This window comes from Magnolia sinica, chromosome 8 (assembly GCF_029962835.1).
Source record: "Magnolia sinica isolate HGM2019 chromosome 8, MsV1, whole genome shotgun sequence".
In the NCBI taxonomy this organism is placed as follows: domain Eukaryota; kingdom Viridiplantae; phylum Streptophyta; class Magnoliopsida; order Magnoliales; family Magnoliaceae; genus Magnolia; species Magnolia sinica.
The window spans coordinates 15,079,562-15,099,132 of NC_080580.1; positions in this window are offsets into that span (position 1 = coordinate 15,079,562).

A 19,571-nucleotide genomic window follows, 5' to 3' on the forward strand; every position below is an offset into this window, starting at 1 on the left:
TTGACGTGAACACAGCAGCATCGCTGCGTGGTCCCCACCGTCCAGATGGATGGTGGGATAAATACATATATCACTGTGGTCCCACACACGTGTGGCCTACACCATGGTGATGAAACACCTACATCACGGTGCATCCCTCAGATATGGACGGCGTGGATTCTACACACGTGCATGATGGTGGGCCACGTCCCATTTTAAAATGGACGGATGGAGTGGATGGAAACAGATACATCACATTTGGTCCCACAGCACCATCTAGAAATCTCTGGACGGTGGAGACATAAAATACATTATCAAGGTGGGTCCCTCCTGCCCACACATGTCACACATGTGGGGCAGGGCCACGTCCAAAAATAGATGGATGGAATGTATGAAATACATACGTCACTGTAGGGTCCACCGTTTTCAAACAGACGAATGCCTAGGATGTAAGGCATGTACATCAAAGTGGGTCCCATCCCACACATGCCACACGTGTGGGATGGCCCATATGACAAAAGTAGGTAGACGGTGCTGGGTCTCACGTCCTCAAACGGACGGACGGTCTGGATCATCGGACCTTAGCTACTCAGCTGTATAACTGGTGGGCGATAAACCCTCCGATCCATTCCTCATCAGGTGGGTCCCACGTGGGCCCCACCATAAAATAATATTAAATTATATATTATAATATATATAATATATATGTATATAGAAAAGAGGGGGGCTCCAGCGTCAGCGTCTAGGCCGTCACATATGCATCACGTGTGGGCCCCACGTAGGTGTGGGCCACACGTGCCATTAAGGTGGGACCCACCGTCCATGGGTTGGACGGTGGATACAACACATTATCAAGGTGGGCCATGTAGATGGGGGGCCACATCAGGTGAACAGCATAGATATACAACACAAGCATCATGGCCAGTCCCAGCTGGGCTGAACGGCTGGATTGAATACAAACATCAAAGGGGCCCACCATCCCTGGCAGATGGACGGTTTTGGACGAATCATATACATCAAGGGCCCCACAGAACTTGCAGTCGTCAATACATTAGCTGTATCCCACCGTCCAAGGTCTGGACGGTGAGGATGATGCACATACATTGTTGTGGGGTCCACAACCCACGTCAAGGGACTGGATGTCCTGGACTTACTGATCAGATGGGCTGCATCATCACCAACCAAAGAGAGAGAGAGAGAGAGAGAGAGAGAGAGAGAGAGAGAGATCGGATGATGGAGGGAGCTCCGCCACTATGAGCTCCCTCTAGGAGCTACAATGCATACATCAAGATGGGTCCCACCAATGTGGGCCCCTAAATCACAAAAAATAAATACAAGATCACCCACCATTTGATCTTCTTGGACTTCTTCTTTCATCAACACATCTTAGAGCTCCAAAGGGTGCAATTCAACAGTCGAGATTGATTCTTGAGGGTGAGATTGGGTGGTAGGGAGTGGGCCATGCCAAGCTTCTCTCATGGAGCTTGAACGATGGACCTTCATGGGGTTGCTTGGGAGAATGAGAGAGAGAGAGAGATGAAAGAGAGAGAGGTGTAAGAGACAGAGAGAGATGGGTGTGATGGGTGTGAGTGAATGATGGAGTGATGGGTGTACTTGACTAGGTATAGGTGGAGAGAGAGAGAGTTGACTTAGGGTTGCTTGTACTTGACATGTAAAGTGATTTATGTGTACTTGATTGATGTGATTGATGAGACATTCTCTTGGGTTTGCAAATGGACGGCGTTTTCCTCGAACTGAACGCGGGTCCACATCTCCTAACCCGAGTATCGCCTCGACGTGTGAGACACGGCATCGGAACCGTGGCGACGGCGCGGTCGCAAGGATACAATTCTCGGGTCGAGTCCAATCAGAAATACGAGACACGACTCAGGACCGCGCACAAATGTCTGTAACAGGTCGAGGGTTGCCGGAATTCGACCGGGAGTACCGCAGAAGCCTATGGAACGGTATGGTGTAGGATACCGGCCTTACAGAAAGAGACGAAAAGACGAGTAGAAAACCTCTTACCTACCAAGGGGGTGAAGAATCTATCCTGAAGTCGTCGGATTCCAGTTGTGGAAAATGTGAAACTGAGCGTAGAAGCGAGACCTTATAAGATTCGACTATCATGGCGATTGGATGACAAGATCTAGCACCGCTCTCAACTATTTCTCCCTTCCCTCCTCTTCTTCTCTTCCTCTCTTTCTTTCATTTGCTAGGAAAAATTCATATGAGAGAAGGGGAGTGAAATAAATGGGTATTTATAGTACTAGATGTTGTGTAAATGGCCTTAAGGCCTATGTTTTCATTATATTAGCCATATGAGGAGCTGTTTCTAATATTTGAAGTCCATTATTTGGTGTAAGGGTCAATATACACCATATGATAGTTGACCCTAATAATGATCTACGTATGGGTATGATCAGATCGCCATTTGGATGCGCCGATCGACGAGGATGATTAAAAGTCAGTTTGACGGTCACCAATGGTCGATCGGGCCGCGACTATATAGATTTGTGTAGGACATTACTTTAGGTTGATGCCCTAAATTTGGTTACAATTTAACGGTTTGAAAGCCATAACTTCGGCAAGCTTGGGTGGTAGACTCTTATGAGTTTCAACACCCGGTCAAGGGTTCAAGTATCCATAGGTGGTGAAATCCCACTGCAGTGTGAGTATGTGGGGGTGTGTTTAAAAAAAAAAAAAACTTAAGTTTTGGATTGATTTTAAGAATATTCGCACATCTCATGCACTTATCTCTCGAGTTCAAGTTGAGCAATTCGAGACAAGATCTTGCCTTGATGTCCCACGATAGATGTAAAGCCCACTAAGATTAATGTCTTTCTATAGTCTCGAGTTTAATGGTCTACTAACGAGTGGTATACAGCCTATTTGGATATTTAGAGTATTTTTGAAATGAATTTAGTATCGAAATTTCTTGTACACTATGATTAGGTTTGGATTAACTAAGTTCATAGTGTGATCTATTCGTAACTAGTGAAAATAATGATTCGATCATAATCACCATAAAGAATACTGGGTCAGTTTGGTTTGTTACTTAATATCAGCCTCAGTTGTCTCAGCTTTTGGTAGGTCTTTATTTAATTACGATTGTCTTGATTACTTAGTGATATGTTGATTAGATTTGGACTCTATGCGAATAAATCACGTGGCTAAAATCAATGTTTAAGTCATCGGGTAGATTCGTTGGCTTCTTACGGTTAATTAATTGGATTTGTATGGTTTCTTACCGATATCACCAGCATATAGGCTCACATCGAGTATTAAGGGTTAGTTAGTGACAACATAAGCTAATTATAGTAAAAAAATTTCAAAAATCTTTGAAAATCCAAAACAGTGAGAATCTAAGACGTTACAGAGGTGGCTCCATATGATGGATGGTCCACGTCAAAGGTTGGTCCATAATAATGAATGGCAACCCACATTGAAGGTGGGGCCCACATGATGGACAATCCACATCAAAGGGTGGGCTCCACATAAGGCAATTAATAATGGTGGGCCCACATGATGGATGATCTACATTAAGATGGGCACTACATGATGGAGGGTTGACATCAAAGGTCAGCCTTTATGATAGTGGCCCATTTACAAGGCGGGCGCCACATGATGGATCACCCATGTTGGCGGTGGGGCCACATGATGGACGGTCCACATCAAAGGTGGGCTCCATATGATGGGTGGTGGATACTAAAGTGGGCCCCACATGATGGACAATAACATTGACAGTGGACCCCACGTGATGGATGCCGCACATCAAAGGTGGAGCCCACGTAATGAACTATCAACGTCAAGGTTATCCCCACGTGATGCACGGTGTATGGAAGTGGGCCACTCAGATTTGGGAAATAAATACTTATGATGTAGGAAACTAAATATGCCCCTTGTTTATTTTTTCTTTTTTTTCTTTTTTTTTTTTAATGCTTTGACTGACAAGTACGTTATTTACTCAGTATACTTATCTCCTGTTTTCATGTAAAATAACGGTACAAACGCCCCTTTATGTCAGCCATTGTAACTTTTACCAGCAAATGTCATTACTTAAAAGAAAAATGACTAAAATACCCTCACACGAGAAAAGGCAATATCGATCAATTCTCATTCCCTTGACCAGTAAAGGCCCTCACATGTGATGGCACACGTGCCAAACATCCATCTCTGTATGCATAACTCGCATAAGAGATCCAGACCATTCATCAGGCAGGGTATATAACAATCGAGGGGACTTGACAATGCATATAATTTTAGTCATCTGATCAATCACGTGAAACTTGTAGGATGAAAAATGGCCATTTAATTGAAAATGTCCAGAGCCACTATTCATCAACACACGCGTGTGGACGCTTGATGAGTTGCCCTAATTTTTGTTACATGGCATGGTTAAAATGAGCCCTACTCAATGAAAGGCACAGATCTCAACCACTAGTAGTCCCATTCAACTGTCCATTTGACCCAAAATCCAGCATGATCCATAGCTCAGTTGGGCCACACTAGTGGAGACAACCTGAGAGAGAGAGAGAGAGAGCTGTGTGATCAATGGAAGCAGTAGCACACGTGCTGGGAATTTGTGCATGCCAACATGTTTTAAGATCTGATCCGTCCATCAATTTGGGCACACTGTCAAGATGCCTGAAAACAAATTTCAGGTGGTACGCTTGTCAAAAGATCCCAACATTTAGGTTAAATGTTGCTTGTTGGAACTTGTTCATTTGGTGTCTTGCTTATCAACGAGACCAATATGTTTTGATTGTAGAGCTATACACGAGCCTAGTAGAGTCGTGCTTCGCACGGCTCAACCCCAGCTCAAACTCAGCTCAGCTCGGTCCTTGAGCCTCCTGATTGGCCAGCTTGGCTCAGTTTGGTGAGTAGCTCGGGACAGTTCAAGCAAGTGCAACATTTTCTCACATGCATAGAGTGTATTTTCAGTTTTTCATAGAATGCAAAACAATAACAACAATTTACAAGTATTTCATCGAACACTTAGTGGACAGCATCAAAATCAAGATATGAGGGTAGTTTTATAATGTAAAGTTTTCATTTTTTGTAGTGATTTGTTTTGTATCCATTCCTTCCTCGCCATCAGTTGATCCCGCGGAAAATATATGCACCTGAAATAACACTTCGTTGAGTCATTTCATCAAACACTTGGTGAGCAGCGTCAATATCAAAATAACTGAGTCACCGAGCTGATTTGATCTAAGTCCATTTGAGTTGAGGTCCAATTCGAGTCGAGTCGAGCTCGTGCAACCTCGAACTCAACTCTAAATTTTTTCAAGATCCAAAAACCGGCTCAACTCGATCCAAATCCAATTTTGAGCTGAGATGAGTTGAGCTTTTTCAAGTCGAGCGAGTTGATCGAGCTAACTTGACTCATGTACAACTCTAATTTTTAATCCATTACATTATCCTAGTGGGTCCCACTTGATGAATGACATGGATTTGAAATATGTGAGTTTGTTTCATGCTAGAGTAACAATGATAACTTAGGTATGCTCATTCAACTTATAAATGGGTGATTAGAAAAGGGGAGGAAGAGGAGGGTACTTTTGTCTTTTTGCAATGGCAAGAGCATCTTTGTCATTTTCTCAAAAAGAGATGGCTGACCATTGTCAAGGTGGTTAGGCAAAACCCACATAGGTGTATTTGAGTGCACTGGAATTCCAAAAGTCATTTGGTAGGATGGATTTAGAAATGGAAATAGAAGTAAATGAAATATATAACTCTTATGTGTTTTTAGATTTTGTCGTTTTACTAGGAGTGAAATACAATTTTTGCTCTCTTTTAATGGTTAAAGAGTTGTAAATGTAACAAAAGTGTCTATGGGTTGCTAATTCGTCACTCATTTGTGATCTATATGCTTGTGGCTCATTTGGGGCTTGAAATTTCATCATTCATTTGTGATCTTTATGCTCGTGGCTCATTTGGGGCTTGAAATTTCATCATGTTTGGCATAAGTATATATTTCAATAGGCTTGTTGCCATCATTTTATCAAATAACACATGTATGTTATTTTAGAATATTAATGTTGGATTAGTAATCAAATTAAGGTCCCATAAATATAATACAAAATTTCAATGCATTTTTATTTTTAGATTACAATGCATTTCAATTACAAGCGGCCAAAAACAATTGAGGATTCAAAATCACCATGATTTTGATGTAATGTGATTTGGATTATGATATATTTCAAATACAAGCTCCCAAAGAAGCCCTCAAGAAAACTTAATATTTGTAAATATAATCATAAAAAAGTAGAAAATATAAAAACATTAGAAAGGTGGTTCCATATTAACTGATTTTGGTGAACTAGGTTACAATTTTGTCAAAACTAAAATTAATTATTATTTTAAGTTCCGATCTGTTTTTCTTTTTTCTTTTTTCTTTTTATTTTATTTTATTACCATAACCAAAGATTTTATTGTATCATAGTATATCATTTCTCTTGTGTATTTAAAATCATCCAAAGTGATCCATCACAAATAGATGGTTCAAAATCATTCAGTGATAGTATTTGTGCATAAACAATCTTGACCAACCATTTTTATAAGATATTGATAGGATGGTTAGAATAGCCACATGGGTGTGATTTTGTACAGTGGTCTATAAAAGTTTGATGGGCTGCACTCAAGAATAAAGATTTGACCTTTTAAACTTAAACAATATCTATCCCATTTTTCAAGCCATTGATTAGATGGGTAAGGTCACTTGTAAACAATATCAATGGTGATCTCATATGATGGGTGGTCTAGATCATTGATTTGTCTTATAATCAAATGGACCATTCACCTTCTTAGCAATAAATTGGATGATCAAATCATCCAATCAAAATGATTTTTGAGAGGGAAGGACCACCCAAAGTGGAACCTACACCATTGACAATCTGGACCTCTAATATAAGGGCTGTTTGGGAGCCTGCGATTTGGAACCCCTCGAATTTGGAATCCTTCCCATCGTGTTTGGCACACTAGATTCATAATCCCCTGTAATTTAAAAGTAGCTCTGCATGGTATATTTACAAGAGTTTGAATTGATTTACTAAATCCACTTTAATATCTTTAACTAGCATACGTATGTAATGTTTGACACAATGGTGGTAATAAGGCCATTGAAATATATACGTTTTTCAAAAAATGATGAAATTCTAAATCTTGGATGGGCCACAAGTACATAATCGCATACGAATGACTAACCAACTAGTTTTAACCGTTGATTTATATAGATAGTGTTTGGACAGCGCAAATTATCCTATTAAAGTAATTATAATGATGCAGCTGTTACTACGATTGTTTTGGGATATCATTAGTGGGCCATGTGTCCAATAGATTATTAGCCTAGTGACACCTATGTTATACATGTAACTCTTGGAAGGACTTTAGATGTAATTCAAGCTTCACTCCAGTTACTTTATGGTGCCAAACATATTAGAGGATATGAAATCTTCTCAAATCCTTCCAAATCCATGGTGCCAAATGACCCTTAACCAATTCAGACCATCCATTTTTTTATTTTTATTTTTTTTTGCATTAATTAGATGTAGATCGTCTAATCCAAAAGGGTTTTGAGGGATCACGGAGTAAAGGTGGGACCCATATGATGAATGGTACATTTGTTGATTAGACCTTTCCATAATATGGTAAATCATGACTATTCATTTTCTTCCACCAATGGAATTGTTAAAATAGTCTATTAAAGTGATTATTGGGGTCATGAGAAACAAACATGGGACCACATGATGGATGGCCTAGATTAATGATTTATATACATTTTTAGATTGTGGGTTATATGCTGGGTCTGATAAGCACAGCTATGATGTGGACCAATCTCATCCCTAATTGCATAGTTTTGATCACCCAGCCTTGGTGGATTCCTTTTTTCCCAATAACTTAATGAGGGTTTTCTACCATAGTATGATATAGCAGACCTGTGCACGAACTGAGTTAGCTCGGTTAACTTGTTTGACTTAGACTGGGAAAAGGTCGGCTCAACTTGACTTGAAACTGAGTTCGAGCAAAGTCGAGTTGATTTTTTAAGCTCAAAAAAATTTCAAGGCAAGTCGGAGCTAAACCGAGCTTGACTCGACTTGGCTCGAAACTTGACTCGAACTGACTTGATTCAAATTGATTCGACTCAGGTTTACTTAATATAAATGTTTTATGTGTGTGTGTGTTAAAAGCCCTGAAACGTAATTTCGAACTCAGCTTGTAGGCTAACTCGCCTCATAAGATTGAGCTCAAGCTCAGCCTTGAGCTGCTAATTGAGCCGCGCTGGCTAGTCAGGCTCGAGGACTAAGTTGAGCTGAGTCGAGGTCTGAGCTCAACTCGGTCCAGCCTGTGTAGATCTCTTATGGTACAGTGGCCGTTCATATTCTCAATGCCACTGTATAGATATTATACTTTATAGGGAGCCCAGTGACGCAGGGATGAACGTGATGAGGATAACTACTCCGAATCCACGTAGCTTCTCTGGACTCCTCACAGAGACTTCTCGAATCTACGAGGAAAGAAAGCAGAAAATAGAAATAAATTCTAATAAATTCGAAATTGATTAATTGATCAATAAAAACGAGTTCACAACCCTTTAAATAGGGGTACTAAGCAATAAGAAAAAAATCAGAAGCAAACTAAAATTAAAACTCTTATAAATTCGTAACTTACTATAAATAGTAAATTTACTTTTTATAGTAAGTTTCATATGCGGCTTAACCACGTTATTCTCCTAATTATTCTAAGCACTTTTCATGTTGGACACAACTCCTAAAACCCAACGAATGAAGAGTTATAATTAAACTAAAACTTACTATTTATAGTAAAAACAGAACTAAACATGGAATTTCACCGTCAATAGGATGGAATCTCGCAAATTTCGGCATAGGCAACCTGGCATAGCTAGGTTGGTTGGCTAAATTAGCTCGTTCTACCCCAAAATCATATATGGTACGTCGAGTAACTCATTCCGGTTTGCAAGATATGCTTATTTTATAGTTCTGACGGTCTTGATGATTTCTGTCTCTGATCGGGCCTTCTCTGATCCATCTTAGACATGAAAGTGTCTATGACCCTCTCTACATCAGTCTCCTCCACTTCAAAAGAACTCATCCTCGAGTTATCGTGTTGCTTCGGTTTATAATACTCGGTCTGGTGCGCAGTAAAGATACCTGGATCAAAAGTTACGATCAATTTATAGTCCACCTTCCTTTGGTCCAACCATGCTAGGAATGTATTTATGACACGTCCTACATCAGACCCCTCTGCTTGGAAAAACCTCGTCCTCGAGTTACTCAAGAGACTTGGTTCATGATTCTGAGATAACTTTTGATGCCAATGTTTATTAGCCATTTTCTTGTACATGACATTAGGCTTTTGAGTTGACACAATACATGTACTCATACTCTCCTTGACTTGGCTAGTATGAATCAGTTCCTTCACTTCTGCCTTTAAGATTTCACATTCCTTCTGACCATGTGGACAATTAGGCAGACTTATTCCTGTGACAAGATCAATGTGGTTTTGTATATCTCGTATGGGAGACAATTTATTAGGGAGTTCATCGAGCACATTCGTCTTGAACTCCTGCAACACTGGTTTCAAATCTTCTGGGATATTCACAGGCTCCACATATTTTTTCTTTTCAACTAATGGATATATATCTCTTGTTTCCTCAAATTGTCTAACAAAAGTCTGTTCAGTTGTGAGAGATTGTCCCTCCACTTTAGAAGTCTTAGGTTGGTTCTCCCTTCCCATAGGAGCGAGGATAATCTTTTTACCATCTTTAATAAAGATAAATAGGTTATCTCGATCCCTATATATAGCATTAATATTATTTTGCCAGGGTTGACGAAGTAACATGTGGCAAGCTTCCATGTCGACCACGTCACACATTACTTCATCCTTATAATATTTACCAATGGAAAAGGATATACGACATCGTTCAGTTACCACTGTTTTGTTGACCTCCTTGATCCATCCAATCGTGTATGGAGATGGGTGTCTTTCTGTTTTCAGTTGTAACTTTTCCACCATTATTTTTTACACGAAATTCTCATCGCTCCTGACATCGATGATCACATTGCAGACTTTTTTGTATGCAGTACACCTTGTTTGAAAGATGTTGTTTCGCTGTAATTCTATTTCTACCTTTGGCATGTATAACGGCTTCCTTATGATCGAAGTGGTGGCTTTTGATTTACTATCATCTGATGGTGCTTCACAGAAATTGGGATTGTGTCGTACAGCGGCCACGGGCGGTTGAGCATCACTTTGAGCTCGGGGTGGAATTAGCGCATCCGCAATACGGTTGAGAGTTGCCTACAGCCCTTGCATAGTCAACTGACTCTCCGGGTGGAAAGCTTTCATTCTTTCCAAAAGATAATAAATCCCTGGATCACCGTCCATAGGATTTTGGTTCATAAGCAATAAGAAAGAAATCAGAAGCAAACTAAAATTAAAACTCCTATAAATTCGTAACTTACTATAAATAGTAAATTTACTTTTTATAGTAAGTTTCATAAGTGGCTTAACCACGTTATTCTCCTAATTATTCTAAGCACTTTTCATGTTGGACACAACTCCTAAAACCCAACGAATGAAGAGTTATAATCAAACTAAAACTTACTATTTATAGTAAAAACGGAACTAAACATGGAATTTCACCGTCAATAGGACGGAATCTCGTAAATTTCGGCATGGGCAACCTGGCAAAGCCAGGTTGGTTGGCTAAATTAGCTCGTTCTACCCCAAAATCATATATGGTACGTCGAGTAACTCATTCCGGTTTGCGAGATATGCTAATTTTATGGTTCTGACGGTCTTGATGATTTCTGTCTCTGATCGGGCCTTCTCTGATCCATCTTAGACATGAAAGTGTCTACGACCCTCTCTACATCACCCGGCCTCACCCAAGGCAGTGCAGTGCTTACATGGGGCCCACTTTGATGTATGTATTGTATATCCGTGTTGTTGATCTGTTTTGGCATATCTGTTTAGGGCATAAGCCGAAAAATGAAGTAGATCCAAATCTCAGATGGACCATGCTATTGGAAACAGTGATTATTGGCTATTAAAAACTTTTTGTGGGCCAGGTAAGTTTTGGATTAAGCTGATATTTGTTTTTCCTCTTCATCCCGGCATTTGTGACCTTATCAACATGCTGGATGGAAAATAGACATTACATAAACATTAAAATTAGCCCTATGAAGTTTTTAATGGTGGGATGATCAATCAAGTTGATCCTCCTGAGATTTGGATAATTTTGGGCTCATGCTTTAAACAGATCTAACAAAATGAATGGACGGCATTGATATACTACATCAAGGTGGGCCCATGGCAAGGGCCTCACCGTCTTGGGTGAGTCCCGGGTCACAAATGGGTCCTTGCTCTTTGTCCGGTGGTAGACTATTAGGAGTTTCAACACCTGGTCAAGGTTTCAGTACTCATTCACGGTGAAATTCCACTAGCGTGATTGTGTGGGCGGTGTGTGCGCGTGTGTGAAAAAGAATTTTTTTTTTTTTTTTATAAATATTCATCTTCATGCATAATCAACCATTCGGCAACTGTTTCTTACCATGGCCTGATTACGAAAGAATTCATAACATGAACGGTTCAGATCATCATTTAAAATTGCAATCTCCTTGCGAAAACCTGCAACGTACCGTTCTGTGGAATGGCCCACCGTACCATAGCAAAACCCGTCATCCAAACAACGATCTCAAGAAAGAGTTAGCCAAGCAATTTTAGAAGCCAGCTGGCTTCAAGCTTTTTGCCTTTTTAGTGGACCTAGGAATTTTATAGCGGTGGGCGTTCAACAACCACGGTTTATTGTACCATGGTCCATCTGTTTCATTTTTGGGACCATGCCCTCAAATAAGCTGGCAACATAGATGGAGAATGTGGATATACATCAGGGTGCGCCCCACGGTCAGGTCCTACCCAAATTGCTGGTTTTGGGTTTCGGCTAAGCCAAGTTGTACTTACCAAGGTTAAGTAGGTTAGGATGGAAGCTGATTAAGTGTGGCCCACCTTGATGCATGTATTTGGTATCCATGCTGACATAGGGAGGGACGTCATGAGGTTGATCACCGGCTTCCTCTGGGTATATTTGTCTTCCTCGGGAATATCTACTCCAAATCCATGTAGCCCTTTGGACTACTTATAGAGCTTTCTCAAATATAATTCCTAATAAATTTGTAATAACTTGCTTGGTGGAAAAAATGAAATTACAATCCTTTAAATAACGAGCTCAAACCTAGGATGGAGATTTAGACTCAAACACCTTAAAAGTAAACTTACTATTTATAGAAGGCCTCTATTGTAGTTTTCTACAAAAAATAATGTCCAATTAGATCCAACCATGTCATTCTTCGAACTTTTCTAAGCCCTTTCATGTTGGGCACAACTCTTACAACTCAAAGGATCATAAATTATACTTGAGTTAAAACTTACTATTTATAGTAAAAATAAAATTAAATGAGACTTTTGATCATCGATTTGATGGAATCTTACAAATCTAACATGGGCAACTTAGCGTAGGGGGGTTGGTTGGTTGGCTTAAGTAGGTTATCTTACCCCAAAATCATATATAATATGTCGAAAAACTAATCCCGATTTGCAAAGTACGACTAATTTAATGTCCTGATGGTCTAGATCATTTTTGCCTCTGATTGAACCTTCTCTGGTCCATCTATGCTATGAAAGTGTCTACGACCCGCTCTACATCATATGCTATTAATCCATTCTACCATATTAATTTAGAGCATGATCTAAAAAATAAAGAAAATCGAATTCTCAAGTGGACCATACTATAAGCAAACGGTGGTGATCATTGGCCATTACCAGCTACAAAAGTTTTAGATCTAGATATTTATTTGGTAAACAAACATCACGGTAGGCCCAAGGAAGTTTTTAATTATAGTGCCTTCAATAACTACTATTTTTTTTTATTGTATGGTCCACTTGAGAATCGGATCTTCTTCATTTTGGGGCTCATATGCTAAAATGATATGGCAAAAGGGATGGACAAGGTGGATATAAAATACATATATCAAGGTGGGCCCACAGTAAAGGCTGCACCCTACCCACCCTTCTTCTTTCTTCTTTTTTTTTTCAAAAAAAAGAGTCAGTCAAGCAATTTTACAAGCCAGCTGGGACAACAGTTACCAGGGTTAGGTAGGATAGGATGGCCTTTTCATGAAAAGCTAACATTGAGAGATATCTAATCCGTGCAAAAGGGCCAACCATCCAGTCTTCCTTAAACAGACTGTGGAGTGTTTGGCAACTCTTTTTAAAGCATCTTTCTTTTCATACAGGGATGGCCCACCTGAAGAGTAGACATACCTGATTTTTGCACATGGTCTTCTTTAAGAAGCTACCACATGCACTAGTCAGCCAAGTTGGTACATCTGCTGCCTGTGAAGGTGTTTAGTGGCTGGATTTAAACCATTGGGTGGGTCTAATGCAGATGGGAAGTCGGTCCAGGCAGGGGCTCCGTGGAGCCTGCTGTGATGCATGTATTTTTCCATGCCGTTCATCCATTTTTTTAGATCATTTTAAGATGGGATAAAAAAGAATGAGGTAGAACGAAGGCTCCTGTTGGCCATACTATAAGATACAGTGGAGATAATGACGCCTACTGTTGAAACCTTCTTTGGCCCCATAGTGATATTTATTTGTCATTCAATCTATTCATAATATACAAACATGGATGAAGGGGAGACAAATTTCAACTTTCAACTTGTTCAAAACTCTCATAGCTCCTGATAAGTTTTCAATTGTAGGTGTTCAATTCTCGATAAGTTTTCGAGACTTTTATTTTTTTGCTTGCTTCCCAAAATTATATTTGAAAAATGGATGAATGCCGGGATTAAATGATATTGAATTGTGTTGGGTGAAATTAATACCATTATGGCACAACGATTATATGTTCAGATGTAATATGGTATTTTGACTGACCAATTCCATGTTTGGGGTCAAATTCTTACTTTAGGAAAAAATATTGTATTTAGTAATCCTTGTGTTCGGTGGATTGTGAATATGTAATCAATAAACTAGATTTCACAATTGATTATGGTTGCCCGGATGCATATGCAACTCGATTGTCATGTGTAAATGGTGCATATGAACAAATAGTGTGGATAAAATAGGTGCATCAACATGAGTCCCATAGATGTAATGAATTTCAAAAACCCTAAAAAATCTCACCCCATCTCCTTACGGGACTCAATAAGATATTTGGATAAATCCAACCCTTCCATCTTTTCCAAAAATTGGATGAAATTTACATTGTATCAAATGTAATTTCATACCACTTAATCTCACGTTTCAAATAGGCCCTTGGGGGCATTTGGATTGTAAGTTATTTTCGATAAGCCACTTATGCCACAAGTAACTTGTCTAGGTTTATACTTATGAAGAAGATACGTATATTTGGTAAACAACATACTCATTGGACAAAAAGTAGAAAAAGCATATTTGGTTTCCAACATCATAGGTATTTATCTCTCAAGAATGATTGGTCCCCCTAACATCTATTGTCCATTATATGGGGCCAACCTTTGATGTCGATCGTTCATTGATTGTGTGGGGCCCCATCATGCAGGGTCCACTTTTGATGTGGGTCATTCATCATTAGGGGTCGACCTTTAATGTGCACTGTCTATTATGCACGGCCCACCTTTGATGTTGGTCATCTATCATGTGGGGCCTACAATCAATATTATTATCCATCAAGAGGGGTCCACCTTCAATATCCACCAACCATCATATGGAGCCCACCTTTGATGTGGATTGTCCATCATGTGAGCCCCACCTTCGATGTTGGCTATTCATTATTTATTTCATTGGATTTTTCAACTGTAAATTTGCATCGTGACAAAGTGCCAACATGGCACAAATAGAGAAATCATTCATCTGTCTGAAATTTGGGTGAGACTCAACCCGGAGGTGCAAGATCCTCGCCATTCATTAAGCAGGCCCCATCATGTGCCTTGGTCCAAAAGATCAGCCTGGTCCACTACCCACATCAATGCACACGTGTGGGCCACTCGGTGAAAGTACCACCTTTATTTTGGGTCATGAATCTAATGTGCCGTATGTAGATAGGATGTAGTGTCCATTGGTGTGTTTTCAATGTTAGTATTGACTGTTGCTCTATTTTTATTCAAATTGTGTCAACTATCCAATTACAGTTCTCATAGGTTGGATAGTAAACATAGTTCGATTGCCTTTATTTTGAGCCCATAGCACATCCACGTGATGGTCCTCTAGATAAATGATTCTAATTAGCTCATGCATATGCCACATGCAAGATTTTCTCCTTAGAACTTTGTGGTACTCACCATGCAAAATTTTCCCCACTAGGGAGTTCAAGTTTGCATTGATCAGATGACCGTGTGACCCTCTTGACCCTATCATCCTTGTTGGCAATGGTTATTCTCACCAGATCATATACACATGCCATCATCTACCCATCCATTGAATGAATGGATATCATGGAGGGGGTCATAATCACATATAGCATATTCCCTTTTAAAAAAAATCTTATCATCTACCATTCTATTAAATGAATGATTCTAATGTCATGGAGGAGTTCCCAAGCATATTTCCTTTAAAATATTCCTAAGCCGCCGTGTCACCAAAAAATAAAGAAAATAAGTTACTTTTGAAAGTCATAAATAATGAAAAAAATAAGCTTGAAATAAATATGTTAAAAAATAAAGAAAATAAATTACTTATGAAAGCCATAAATAATGAAAAAAATAAGCTTGAAATAAATATGTTATGTTTCCTTGAGAGCCAATTATTTAAGTCTAATAATCAAATTATAACTTAATTTAAAAAAGTGATTTATTAACTTGCATAAATTCTTTATATATATATATATAAAGCAACTTATTTGATATTATCTAAAGTCTAATTTGTATAGTACCAAGTAAATAACTTTTTTAACTTACATAAGTTAATAAATTAGTTTGCTTATTAAATTTAAATAGTAACTTATTTTCTTCATTTTACTGGTGACACATGGTTTAGAAAATTATTTTAGAAAATATGCTCTAACTAGCTGTGAATACCTTTTAAATTCATGAGATTAAAAAATCAATCAATGAATGAGTAGATGGCCTCATGATAATGGCCCCTATAGAGGTGGTCCCACATTATGGGCGTTCCGCATCAAAAGCCTGCCCTTAATAATGCAATGCTTACATCCAAGGCAAGCCTCACATGATTGGCAACCCACATTGAAGGTGAAGCCTACATGATGGGTAACCCACGTCAAAAGTGGGCTCTACATAATGGGCAATTAATAATGGTGGGGCCCTACACGATGGAAGGTGAGCCCCACATACTGACAATCCACATCAAAGGTTGGCCTAATGATGACTAACCCATTTATAAGGTGGGTCTCGCATGATGGATGATCCATTCAGAGGTGGGTCCACGTGATGAACGCTCCACATTAAATGTGGGTTCTACGTGATGGGCAATGGATATTGAAGATGGGCTCCACATGATGGACAATAACATCAATGTTAAAAGTCAACCCCTAATGATCAATGACCCATAACGAAAGTGAGTCTTACATTATAGATGACCCACGTTAAAAGTGAGGACTACGTAATGAACTATCCATAATAAAGGTTAGCCCCACTGGATGGATGGTGGATGTGAGGGAGATCAAACAAACTTTCTTGGTAAGTACTATGAGTCATGACATTAGAAACCAAATATGCTTTTCTATTATTTAGATGATAAGTATGTTATTTATCAAATATACTTAATGATTAAACAGAAACCCATACAAATATGTTATTTACCGGATATACTTAATGATTAACTACTACCATTCAATCCCCGTACAAATATGTTATTTACCGGATGTACTTAATGATTAACTACTACCATTCAATCCCCACTCTTTGCGGCGGAGTTGCCTACTTGAGATTTGAATATTCTTCAATTTTAATATCATCCTATGAAATTATCTGAAAAACTAGATGGATGGCGTGGATAAAATAAAAACATCAAGTTGGTTCCTACAAAGTCATTACACCACGTAGTTCTGTGGTGTCCGGTTCACCACGCCATCCCGGACGGGGACGCGGATTCGCTGCTGACAGTATGAGTAGGGAGATTCGCTGCTGAAGTGACGTCATCAAATTCTATGAGCTCCACCATGATGTATTTGTTCTATCCACACCGTCCATCCATTTAGAGAGATCATTTTAGGGAATGATCCAGAGAATGAGGCAGATCCAAAGCTAGAGTGGACCCCACAATAAAAAACAATGGAGAGAGTGATGCCTACCGTTGAAACCTTCGTAAGGTCCACTTGATGTTAATTTGAGATCCAAGCTGTTCATGTGTTAACTCAGACATGAAAGAAGGGAAAACACAGTTATCAGTTTGATCGAACCTTTGTGGCCCTTAGAAGTTTTAATGGTCGGTGTCACTCTCCCCACTTTTCTATGGTGGGGTCCACTCGATCTTTGGATATGAATCATTCTTTGGATCATGTCCTACTATTATCACTCCAAGTGAATAGACGGTGTGGATGCAATGCATACATTATTACGGTGGCCCAACATAATTTGGTGACGCGAGTTCCGATACTCAACCTTTCGGTGGCAAATCCGCGTAACCCGGTAACTCAGCACGTGTACCGAGCGTACTGGGTAAAGTCCGTAGGGCCCACCATGATATACATACATGCACGATGTGGATGGTGCATCTCACGCCAGCTATGTAGCTGCTATATTGACCTCAGCAAATTTTATGGGTCCGATAATAAGGTATATGTTATATCTAAATCGTTCGTACATTTGGTGAGCTCCTCTTACGGATTGAGACTAAAAAAACGGCGGATCTAAGTATCGAGTGGACCACACCGCAAAAATCAGTAGGGGATTGAATGTCTACCATTGAAACCCTTTTTAGTGTCACATAAGTTTCGGATCAATATGAAATTTGTTTTTATTCTTAATTAAGGTCCTTGTGACCTTATGAACAGATTGGATGGAAAATAAACGTTATGGTGGGCCCTGTAAATTGTTTAACGGTAAAAGTTTTTATCTCCACTGCTATTTGTGGTGTGCTCCCGATGATTTTTGGATGTAATTTATTTTTTGCATACTACTCTAAAATGATCTCTAAAAATAGATGCACGGTATAGATATAATAAATACATCACTGTGGAGCCTACGTAACTTTGATCTCCTTTGAACCGTTCGTACAACTGGGAGCTCGAGGAGCGTCAGTGCCCGTCTTCGCACGACACGTAAGTACAGCAGCTATATAAACGGCGTGAGGTACACGAGCCAATCCACTCCCATACAGATTTTACTCAGTACGTTAAGATCGTACGCACGCGATCCGATTTAATCCTGGACGCGGATTTCCTGCTAAAGGCTTTGCAGGGAAGTTCCTTGGGATGCTAGAGGGCCCACCGTGTTATTTGTGGTAAATCTATCACGTTCATCCGTTTTTGGAGCTCATTTTAGTAAGTGAGACCGAAAATGAGGTGGATATAAAATTCAAGTGGGCCATACGAGAAGGAAAAGTGGGGAAAGATTTTTCTACCGTTAACAACTTCTTGGGCTCCACCTTGATATTGATATGCCATCTAAACCGTTTATAAGGTTACTACCACTGAGATAAGCGAAAAAATGAAAAACTTATCCTGATACAAACTTTTGTGGCCATAAAAGTATTTCAACGGTGGCCATTGAATCCCCACTGTTTTCTTGTGCGGGCCACTAGAGCTTTGGATCCACATTGTCCTAAAATAATCTCTAAAAACGGATGGACGGAGTGGATTTTTCATAAATATCACGGTAGCCCCCACATATCATCCTAGCATAGCAACTTCTTCCCAAAGGCTTTCATAGGGAATCGGCGTCCAAAATCTATTGTCGAGAGCCAGTGCAAAAGATTCTGCAGGGCACACTGCAACGTATGTGAGTGTGACATCTTCTCCACCCATCATGGAGCCAGCTCATGTTAGGACGTGACCGGTTATGAGCGAAAACGGATTATGTGGGGCCCGGGAAACACTGAATTCCGTGAGGCCGGTCACCGTGGGGTCCACCTTGGTGTATGTGTTCTATATCCACGCCGTTTATTTATTTTGCTAGCTAATTTTGAAGCATTGTCTCAAAATGGAAGCCGACCCAATTATCAAGTAGATGACACCACATGAAACAGTGGTGATTGAATGCTTATCCTTAAAAAATTAAGCTGATATATGTGTTTTTCCTTTTGTTTCCATGCAATCTTATCTTAGATGGCAAATAAATATTAGAGTTGTACATGAACGAGCTAGCTTGGTTAGCTTACTTGTCTCAAAATAGCTTGATTTGAGTCGAATCAAAACTAAGTTCAAATCGCATTGAGCTGTTTTTTTGAACTCAAAAAATTTTTGAGCTGAGTTCGAGTTTTCTTGCACTCAACTCGACTCGGATTGAATACCAATTCAAAACAAAGTCATATCAAATTAGTTTAATGATTCTATTATTTTAATATTGATGTTGCCCGACAAGTAATTGATGAAGTGACTAAAAGAAGTGTGGGCTGATGAGAGGAAA